The sequence below is a fragment of the Triticum aestivum genome, chromosome 6B, assembly GCF_018294505.1.
Source record: "Triticum aestivum cultivar Chinese Spring chromosome 6B, IWGSC CS RefSeq v2.1, whole genome shotgun sequence".
In the NCBI taxonomy this organism is placed as follows: Eukaryota; Viridiplantae; Streptophyta; class Magnoliopsida; order Poales; family Poaceae; genus Triticum; species Triticum aestivum.
Genome location: NC_057810.1, coordinates 641,046,140 through 641,058,026, shown reverse-complemented (window position 1 = coordinate 641,058,026; position 11,887 = coordinate 641,046,140). Strand labels below are relative to the sequence as shown.

The 11,887-nt window shown below is 46.5% G+C and overlaps 1 pseudogene; it reads right to left on the bottom strand.

The window, feature by feature from the left end:
- The window catches only part of LOC123138432 (uncharacterized), a 2,017-nt pseudogene extending 1,030 nt beyond the window's left edge, over positions 1-987 (bottom strand).
- Positions 988-11,887: the final 10,900 nt, after the last annotated feature.

Sequence of the window (11,887 nt, the reverse complement as noted above, 5' to 3'; positions counted from 1 at the left end):
CCTCAATTGGCGAATGCTCATGTCAAGCGTTACATTGAAAAGAGGCTGTGCAACTTGTAGAATGGAATTATCCTGTAGGGGTTCTAATTCTATTGTGATCCCTCCTGGGAACCCCAGCATCTGTACGCACAATGGATATCCGAAGACCGATGGTGTCAGCGACAAATTCAGCTGCTGAAGGGTAAGCTGGATCAAGTTTTTCCTCAATGCGTGCATGGATCGTGCACTTATGGAGGTGTTTATTGGGTCAGGAAGAACATCAAATTCTACAACAGTGAAACTCAGGAATAATGCCTGCATAGAGACGGAAACCTGCAGAATCTCGGTCAGTATTCAGTAAATCTTCTCGAGTGGCTTGAATTGGGGTTGGTAGTGGTAGCATACCGTAGTGTTGGGGACTCCAATTTGACGGTTTATCTCTTGTTGTAGCTCGGCGACATGTGGAGTGAGTTCCGCAAGTGGCTTCAACAAGATGAAACCAGCCTGAATTTCATCTGGAGAAGTGAAAGTTTTGTCAAAACATGGGAACTGCTGACTGCCGTGGCAGATTGATGACTATGGTTGGTTACCGAAGGATGTTCTTGTATTTTACTATCTAGATTCATGACATAGTTCCTATCGAAGACATGGAGCTTTGGAAGGCACGCATGGCTGGAGATAGCTGATCATGGCTGAAACCTGGTGCTGAAGAAGCCGTCCTTACCAATGAGTGTGCCGGGGGCATCAGGCATGCTGTTCCCCGGTGATCGGAATTGAAGGACCATGAAGAAGGCCGAGAGGAAGACGACGACACCGAGGACCAACGCGACGACGCACTTGGCACTGAGAGCTGCGCTCACTTGAGCGGTCCATCGGCGAAGCGCGGAACCGTTGCTGGTTGGCGTCTCAGGGAGGCGTCCAGCCTGCTCAGCGTCACCAGCTTTCTTGCCCATGGCGAGCGCATCTGCCACAGGTCTCTCTGGCTCCGAGGTTACTAGTCAGTCTAGGTAGAGACCATCAGGAATGGAGGGGGACTGCTGAGGCTGCGTTGCGTCCGGGATCAACCGGAAGGCTGGCGGTGGTGCTCGCCGTGGCCGCACCGGTGACGTGAACAGGGCAGTACTAACCAGACTACTAGTACAATCAAAACTGGGGGGCAGTAGTAAAACCATCAGGCCTTGTGAACACCGGTGGGTGGGAATGGGGAAGGGTGACAGCATAGGCCGGCTGTTTTGACTTTTGCTCGTCTCACAACTTCTTCTATCATTTAGTTTGCTTTCATGCCAGAGCTGTTCTTACTGGCATCTAAAAATCATCATCGTTTGTCTTTTTGCCATATACTCCTACTTACTCCGTTCCTAAATACTCCCTCCGTTCCAAAAAATCTTGTCTTAAATTTATCTAGATACGAATGTATCTAACACTAAGATGTGACTAGATACATACATATGTAGACAAATCTAAGACAAGAATTTTGGGACGGATGGAGTACAAGTCTTTTTAGAGACACTAATATGGACTGCATACGGAGCAAAATGAGTGAATCTACACTCTAAAATATGTCTATGTACATTCGTACGTAGTTCATATTGAAATATATACATATGGAGTATTTAGGAACGGAGGGAGTAGTTAATGAAGAAAGAGATGGAAAACTTTTATCGGATGCTGCTAGCTTAGACGAGGCAGTCTTCTAGCAAAAGCTTTGGTTTGCTAGAACTTTTACCTTTTGAATTTTAGTTTCACTTATGTTCGGCACATTTGGATGCTCTGTTTTGTTGTTTGATCCGTTATCCCTTGATAGTGGAACCCATTTTTGGATCTTACGAAAAAGAAAATGGAAACTCTTTCGATCTTGAAGGGGTTTTGCCATCTCTTTCGCTTTCACTTTGCTCACTGTAAGAGCAGGGATCGGATTGTATAGCAGAAGGAGGATTATCAAGGTTCAATCGGTTACAGAGAGTACACGAATTGGGGATTGGTAGCTAGGGTTCTTGAGCGAGAGGGGAAAGGGGGATCGGTGCCGCCGTGCCTTCTGATCCACTGGATGGCGCAGCCAGGTGCGGAAGGCTGCATAAGTAGGCGCTGCGGGTACCGGGCCTCACTGGGTCCACTCTGGCCCAGTGTTGCGTGGGTTGGGCCTCCGAGCCCGTGGCAGCCGCTTGGCCATCGGCGAGTCCTGCGAGCCGCTGGCGTGTGGGTCCATTGGGTCGGTGGCCCTCTCGGGGACGCTGACATCCCCTCCTCCTTGGGATGAGGCTTGCCCCCAAGCCTCTGCTCCAGGGAAACGGGCCTGCAGGGCCACTCTGTCTTCCCAAGTGTTCGCCAATGCCGTTGGGTCAGACCAACGTATCAGGACTTGCTCCACCAGGGCACCATTCTTGCGACGCCAGCGTTGTTGCAGAACTGACACTGGCACGACAGGAATGTTAGTAGGTTGGGGAAGATCAGCTGAGGATTGCGTACCGGGGCGAAGGCAGCGACGAAGCTGGGACACGTGGAACACAGGATGCACTTGAGAGTGCGCTGGCAGCTCCAGTTTGTAAGCTGCATCGCTGATCTTGCTGATGATAGGGTATGGTCCAAAGTACTTGAAGGATAGTTTGTGGCTAGCTCTCCTTGCCACTGATGTTTGAATATACGGTTGGAGTTTCAGAAACACCAGCTCGCCCACCTCGAAGACGCGCGGCGATCTGCTTTTGTCAGCCTGCGCCTTCATGTGCTGTTGCGCGCGGTGCAAGTGTTGTTGCAGTAAGTCCTGGATCACCGCTCTTTCTTCCAGCCAAGAGTGGAGGGCTGGGACAGTGCAGTATGTCGCTGGCGCCAGGCCCCACTGCCGCGGCTCATATCCAAACATAGCTTTGAAGGGCGAGATGCCAATGCTGGAATGATAGGTTGAATTGTACCAGAATTGAGCTAATGGTATCCAGTGGCTTCAGCGTCTTGGGCAAGCGTGGACAAAGCAACGTAGATATGTCTCAACGCATTGATTCACTCTCTCCGTTTGCCCGTCCATCTGCGGATGGTTAGCTGAGCTCATCCTCAAATCTGTGCCGGCGTATTTGAAGAGTTCACGCCAGAAGTGACTCGTGAATACGGGGTCTCGATCGGACACAATGGAGCCGGGGAAGCCATGGATGCTGTAGATACTAGACATGTAGAGGAGCGCCACCTTGGACGCCGTGTACAGGTGCGCCAGCGGCAGAAAGTGAGTGAATTTGGTCCTTTTGTCGACCACCACCCAAAGACAGTTAAATTTCCTCGACTGTGGCAACCCATCGACGAAGTTCATTGTGATCATGTCCCACGGCTGTTTTGGAATGGGAAGGGTTCCAAGAGACCGGGTGATGCTGATCGATCAGGTTTTGACTGCTGGCATATCTGACAGCAACACACATATTGTAACACGTGCGCCTTCATCTTGGGCCAAGCGAACAGTCGGCGAATGCGCCGGAAGGTTGCAGGGAAACCACTGTGCCCCCTACTGGACTATCATGGAAGGCCGAGAAAATCTGTTGCTGCAATGCAGCCGAGCCGCCCAGCCATATCCTGCCGCGAAAGTACAGAATCCCCTTTTGCAAAGTGAATCGCTGTTTGGGATCTTCTCGAAGAGCCAGTTGCTGCAGTAATTTTTGAGTTTGCGGGTTGCAATTGTAGCTTGCTATCACATCATCCAGCCAGCTGGGTTGACACACAGAGACGTCAAACAACAATTCTGGAGTCTAAGAGCGCGATAGTGCATCCGCTGCGGTGTTGTCTGAGCCCTTCTTATACTTGATCGTGTACTGGAGCCCCAACAGTTTGGTGAATGCTCTCTGCTGCCAAGGAGTTGTCAGGCGTTGTTCTTCGAGATGGATGAGGCTTTTCTGATCTATGAAAATGACGAACTCGCTGTGTTGCAAATAAGGTCGCCATTGATCGACTGCTACCACAACAGCCAGATACTCCTTCTCATAAGTTGACAGGCCTTGGTTGTTGGAAATATGCCCTAGAGGCAATAATAAATTAGTTATTATTATATTTCCTTGTTCATGATAATCGTTTATTATCCATGCTATAATTGTATTGATAGGAAACTCAGATACATGTGTGGATACATAGACAACACCATGTCCCTAGTAAGCCTCTAGTTGACTAGCTCGTTGATCAATAGATGGTTACGGTTTCCTGACCATGGACATTGAATGTCGTTGATAACGGGATCACATCATTAGGAGAATGATGTGATGGACAAGACCCAATCCTAAGCCTAGCACAAAGATCGTGTAGTTCGTATGCTAAAGCTTTTCTAATGTCAAGTATCATTTCCTTAGACCATGAGATTGTGCAACTCCCGGATACCGTAGGAATGCTTTGGGTGTACCAAACGTCACAACGTAACTGGGTGACTATAAAGGTGCACTACAGGTATCTCCGAAAGTGTCTGTTGGGTTAGCACGAATTGAGACTGGGATTTGTCACTCCGTGTAAACGGAGAGGTATCTCTGGGCCCACTCGGTAGGACATTATCATAATGTGCACAATGTGATCAAGGAGTTGATCACGGGATGATGTGTTACGGAACGAGTAAAAGAGACTTGCCGGTAACGAGATTGAACAAGGTATCGGGATACCGACGATCGAATCTCGGGCAAGTATCGTACCGCTAGACAAAGGGAATTGTATACGGGATTGATTAAGTCCTTGACATCGTGGTTCATCCGATGAGATCATCGTGGAACATGTGGGAGCCAACATGGGTATCCAGATCCCGCTGTTGGTTATTGACCGGAGAGTCATCTCGGTCATGTCTGCATGTCTCCCGAACCCGTAGGGTCTACACACTTAAGGTTCGGTGACGCTAGGGTTATAGAGATATTAGTATGCGGTAACCCGAAAGTTGTTCGGAGTCCCGGATGAGATCCCGGACGTCACGAGGAGTTCCGGAATGGTTCGGAGGTAAAGAATTATATATAGGAAGTGCTATTTCGGCCATCGGGACAAGTTTCGGGGTCACCGGTATTGTACCGGGACCACCGGAAGGGTCCCGGGGGTCCACCGGGTGGGGCCACCTGCCCCGGGGGGCCACATGGGCTGTAGGGGGTGCACCTTGGCCTATATGGGCCAAGGGCACCAGCCCCAAGAGGCCCATGCGCCAAGAGAGAGGAAAAGGGGAGAGTCCTAAAGGGGGAAGGCACCTCCGAGGTGCCTTGGGGAGGATGGACTCCTCCCCCCCTTGGCCGCACCCTTCCTTGGAGGAAGGGGCAAGGGCTGCGCCTTCCCCCTCTCCCTTGGCCCTATATATAGTGGGGAAAAGGAGGAGCAACCATACCTGAAGCCTCTGGCGCCTCCCTCCCTCCCGTGACACCTCCTCCTCTCCCGCAGGTGCTTGGCGAAGCCCTGCAGGATTGCCACGCTCCTTCATCACCACCACGTCGTTGTGCTGCTGCTGGATGGAGTCTTCCTCAACCTCTCCCTCTCTCCTTGCTGGATCAAGGCGTGGGAGATTTCACTGGGCTGTACGTGTGTTGAACGCGGAGGTGCCGTCCGTTCGGCACTAGGATCTCCGGTGATTTGGATCACGACGAGTACGACTCCATCAACCCCATTCTCTTGAACGCTTCCGCTTAGCGATCTATAAGGGTATGTAGATGCACTCTCCTTCCCCTCGTTGCTGGTTTCTCCTTAGATAGATCTTGGTGACACGTAGGAAAATTTTGAATTTCTGCTACGTTCCCCAACAGTGGCATCATGAGCTAGGTCTATGCGTAGTTTCTATGCACGAGTAGAACACAAAGTAGTTGTGGGCGTTGATTTTGTTCAATATGCTTGCCGTTACTAGTCTTATCTTGATTCGGCGGCATCGTGGGATGAAGCGGCCCGGACCGACCTTACACGTACTCTTACGTGAGACTGGTTCCACCGACTGACATGCACTAGTTGCATAAGGTGGCTAGAGGGTGTCTGTCTCTCCTACTTTAGTCGGATCGGATTCGATGAAAAGGGTCCTTATGAAGGGTAAATAGCAATTGGCATATCACGTTGTGGTTTTGCGTAGGTAAGAAACGTTCTTGCTAGAAACCCATAGCAGCCACGTAAAACATGCAAACAACAATTAGAGGACGTCTAACTTGTTTTTGCAGGGTATGCTATGTGATGTGATATGGCCAAAAGGATGTGATGAATGATATATGTGATGTATGAGATTGATCATGTTCTTGTAATAGATGATCATGGAGCCCCAAGATGGAGATCAAAGGAGCTATATGATATTGGCCATATCATGTCACTATTATTTGATTGCATGTGATGTCTATCATGTTTATACATCTTATTTGCTTAGAACGACGGTAGTAAATAAGATGATCCCTCATTACAATTTCAAGAATGTGTTCTCCCCTAACTGTGCACCGTTGCTAAAGTTCGTCGTTTCGAAGCACCACGTGATGATCGGGTGTGATAGATCCTTACGTTCACATACAACAGGTGTAAGACAGTTTTACACATGCAAAACACTTAGGGTTAACTTGACGAGCCTAACATGTACAGACATGGCCTCGGAACACAGAAGACCGAAAGGTCGAGCATGAGTCGTATGGTAGATACGATCAGCATGAAGATGTTCACCGATGTTGTATAGTCCGTCTCACGTGATGATCGGACACGGCCTAGTTGACTCGGATCATGTAATCACTTAGATGACTAGAGGGATGTCTATCTGAGTGGGAGTTCATAAGATGAACTTAATTATCCTGAACATAGTCAAAAGATCTTCGCAAATTATGTCGTAGCTCGCGCTTCAGTTCTACTGTTTAGATATGTTCCTAGAGAAAATTTAGTTGAAAGTTGATAGTAGCAATTATGTGGACTAGGTCCGTAAACCGAGGATTGTCCTCATTGCTTCATAGAAGGCTTATGTCCTTAATGCACCGCTCAGTGTGCTGAACCTCGAACGTTGTCTGTGGATGTTGTGAACATCTGACATACACATTTTGATAACTACGTGATAGTTCAGTTAAACGGTTTAGAATTGAGGCACCAAAGACATTTTTGAAACATCGCAGAACGTATGAGATGTTCCAAGGATTGAAATTGGGATTTCAGGCTCGTGCCCACGTCAAGAGGTATAAGACCTCCGACGATTTTCTTAGCCTGCAAACTAAGGGAGAAAAGCTCAATTGTTGAGCTTGTGCTCAGATTGTCTGAGTACAACAATCATTTGATTCGAGTGGGAGTTGATCTTCCAGATGAGACAGTAATGTTTCTCCGAAGTCATTACCACCAAGCTACTTGAGCTTCGTGATGAACTATAATATATCAGGGACATATATGATGATCCTTGAGATATTCGCGATGTCTGACACCACAAAAGTAGAGATCAAGAAGGAGCATCAATTGTTGATGGTTGGTGAAACCACTAGTTTCAAGAAGGGCAAGGGCACGAAGGGATACTTCATGAAACGGCAATTCAGCTGCTGCTCTAGTGAAGAAACCCAAGGTTGAACCCAAACCCGAGACTAAGTGCTTCTGTAATAAGGGGAATAGCCACTGGAGCATAATTACCCTAGATACTTGGTAGATGAGAAGGCTGGCAAGGTCGATAGAAGTATATTGGATATACATTGTGTTGATGTGTACTTTACTAGTACTCCTAGTAGCACCAGGGTATTAGATACCGGTTCGGTTGCTAAGTGTTAGTAACTCGAAATAATAGCTACGGAATAAACGGAGACTAGCTAAAGGTGAGCTGACGATATGTGTTGGAAGTGTTTTCAATGTTGATATGACCAAGCATTGCACGCTCCCTCTACCATCGAGATTGGTGTTTGCGTTGAGCATAGACATGATTGGATTATGTCTATCGCAATACGGTTATTCATTTAAGGAGAATAATGGTTACTCTGTTTATTTGAATAATACCTTCAATGATCTTGCACCTAAAATGAATGGTTTATTGAATCTCGATCGTAGTGATACACATGTTCATGCCAAAAGATAGTAATGATAGAACCACCTACTTGTGGCACTGCCACGTAAGTCATATTGGTATAAAACGCATGAAGAAGCTCCATGTTGATGGATCTTTGGACTCACTCATTTTTGAAAAGTTTGAGACATGCGAACCATGTCTATTGGTGTATATGCATGAAGAAACTCCATGCAAATGGACCATTTGGACTCACTTGTTTTGAATCACTTGAGACATGCAAATCATACCACATGGGCAAGATGACTGAAAGCCTCGGTTTCAGTAAAATGGAACCAGAAAGCAACTTGCTGGAAGTAATACATTTTGATGTGTGCAGTCCAATGAGTGCTGAGGCGTGTAGTGGATATCGTTATGTTCTTACTTCACAGATGATTTGAGTAGATGTTGAGTATATTTACTTGATGAATCACGAGTCTGAATTATTGAAAGGTTCAAGTAATTTCAGGGTGAAGTTGAAAGATCGTCGTGACAAGAGGATAAAATATCTATGATATGATCATAGAGATGAATATCTGAATTACGAGTTTGGCATAGAATTAAGACATTGTGGAAATTGTTTCACAACTAACACAGCCTGGAACACCATAGTGTGATGGTGTGTCTGAACATCATAACTGCACCCTATTGGATATGATGCATACCATGATGTCTCTTATCGAATTACCACCATAGTTTATGGGTTAGGCATTAGAGACAACCACATTCACTTTAAATAGGGCACCACGTAATTCCGATGAGATGACACCGTATGAACTATGGTTTAGAGAAACCTAAGCTGTCATTTCTTAAAAGGTTTGGGGCTGCGACGCTTATGTGAAAAAGTTTCAGGCTGATAAGCTCGAACCCAAAGTGGATAAATGCATCTTCATAGGACACCCAAAACAGTTGGGTATACCTCCTGTCTCAGATCCGAAAGCAATAAAGGATTGTTTCTAGAATCGGGTCCTTTCTCGAGGAAAAGTTTCTCTCGAAAGAATTGAGTGGGAGGATGGTGGAGACTTGATGAGGTTATTAAACCGTCTCTTCAACTAGTGTGTGGCAGGGCACAGGAAGTTGTTCCTGTGGCACCTACACCAATTGAAGTGGAAGCTTATGATAGTGATCATGAAACTTCAGATCAAGTCACTACCAAACCTCGTGGGATGACAAGGATGCGTACTACTTCAGAGTGGTACGTGATCCTGTCTTGGAAGTCATGTTGCTAGACAACAATGAACCTACGAGCTATGGAGAAGCGATGGTGGGCCTGGATTCCGATAAATGGCTCGAGGCCATAAAATCCGAGAGAGGATCCATGTGTGAAAACAAAGTGTAGACTTTGGCAGAACAGCTCGATGGTTGTGAGGCTGTTGAGTACAAATGGATTTTTAAAAGGAAGACGGACAATGATGGTAAGTATCACCATTAAGAAAGCTCGACTTGTCGTTAAGATGTTTTCCGACAAGTTCAAGGAGTTGACTACGATGAGACTTTCTCACTCGTAGCGATGCTAAGAGTCTGTTGGAATTATATTAGTGATTACTGCATTATTTATGAAATCTTGCAGATAGGATGTAAAAACATTGTTTCCTCGATGTTTTTTTGAGGAAAGGTTGTATGTGATACAAACCGGAAGGTTTTGTCAATCCCGAAAGATGCTAATGAGTATGCAAAGCTCCAGCAATCCTTCTAAGGACTGGAGTAAGCATCTCGGAGTTGGAATGTACGCTTTGATGAGATGATCAAAGATTTTGGGTGTATACAAAGTTTATGAGAAACTTGTATTTCCAAAGAAGTGAGTGGGAGCACTATAGAATTTCTGATGAGTGTATGTTGTTGACATATTATGGATCAAAAATGACGTAGAATTTCTGGAAAGCATATAGGGTTATTTGGAAAGTGTTTTCAATGGAAAGCCTGGATTAAGCTACTTGAGCATTGAGCATCAAGATCTATAAGGATAGATCAAAACGCTTAAATGGTACTTTCAAATGAGCACATTCCTTGACATGATCTTGAAGGTGTTCAAGATGAATCAGTCAAAGAAGGAGTTCTTGCCTGAGTTGTAAGGTATGAAGTTAAGACTTGAAGCTCGACCACGGCAGAATAGAGAGAAAGGACGAAGGTCGTCCCCTATGCTTAAGACGTAGGCTCTACAGTATGCTATGCTGTGTACCGCACCTGAAGTGTGCCTTGCCATGAGTCAGTCAAGGGGTACAAGAGTGATCCAAGAATGGATCACAGGACAGCGGTCAAAGTTATCCTTAGTAACTAGTGGACTAAGGAATTTTCTCGATTATGGAGGTGGTAAAAGAGTTCGTCGTAAAGGGTTACGCCGATGCAAGCTTTGACACTAATCCAGATTATTCTGAGTAGTAAACTGGATTCGTATAGTAGAACAGTTATTTGGAATAGCTCCAAATAGAACGTGGTAGCTGCATCTAGGAGATGACATAGAATTTGTAAAGCACACACGGATCTGAAAGGTTCAGACCCGTTGACTATAACCTCTCTCACAAGCATAACATGATCAAACCCAGAACTCATCGAGTGTTAATCACATGGTAAATGTGAACTAGATTATTGACTCTAGTAAACTCTTTGGGTGTTAGTCACATGGGGATGTGACCTTGAGTGTTAATCACATATCGATGTGAACTAGATTATTGACTCTAGTGCAAGTGGGAGACTGTTGGAAATATGCCCTAGAGGCAATAATAAATTAGTTATTATTATATTTCCTTGTTCATGATAATCGTTTATTATCCATGCTATAATTGTATTGATAGGAAACTCAGATACATGTGTGGATACATAGACAACCCCATGTCCCTAGTAAGCCTCTAGTTGACTAGCTCGTTGATCAATAGATGGTTACGGTTTCCTGACCATGGACATTGAATGTCGTTGATAACGGGATCACATCATTAGGAGAATGATGTGATGGACAAGACCCAATCCTAAGCCTAGCCCAAAGATCGTGTAGTTTGTATGCTAAAGCTTTTCTAATGTCAAGTATCATTTCCTTAGACCATGAGATTGTGCAACTCCCGGATACCGTAGGAATGCTTTGGGTGTACCAAATGTCACAACGTAACTGGGTGACTATAAAGGTGCACTACAGGTATCTCCGAAAGTGTCTGTTGGGTTGGCACGAATCGAGAGTGGGATTTGTCACTCCGTGTAAACGGAGAGGTATCTCTGGGCCCACTCGGTAGGACATCATCATAATGTGCACAATGTGATCAAGGAGTTGATCACGGGATGATGTGTTACGGAACGAGTAAAAGAGACTTGCCGGTAACGAGATTGAACAAGGTATCGGGATACCGACGATCGAATCTCGGGCAAGTATCGTACCGCTAGACAAAGGGAATTGTATATGGGATTGATTAAGTCCTTGACATCGTGGTTCATCCGATGAGATCATCGTGGAACATGTGGGAGCCAACATGGGTATCCAGATCCCGCTGTTGGTTATTGACCGGAGAGTCATCTCGGTCATGTCTGCATGTCTCCCGAACCCGTAGGGTCTACACACTTAAGGTTCGGTGACGCTAGGGTTATAGAGATATTAGTATGCGGTAACCCGAAAGTTGTTCGGAGTCCCGGATGAGATCCCGGGCGTCACGAGGAGTTCCGGAATGGTCCGGAGGTAAAGAATTATATATAGGAAGTGCTATTTCGGCCATTGGGACAAGTTTCGGGGTCACCGGTATTGTACCGGGACCACCGGAAGGGTCCCGGGGGTCCACCGGGTGGGGCCACCTGCCTCGGGGGGCCACATGGGCTGTAGGGGGTGCGCCTTGGCCTATATGGGCCAAGGGAACCAGCCCCAAGAGGCCCATGCGCCAAGAGAGAGGAAAAGGGGAGAGTCCTAAAGGGGGAAGGCACCTCCGAGGTGCCTTGGGAGGATGGACTCCTCCCCCCCTTGGCCGCACCCTTCCTTGGAGGAAGGGG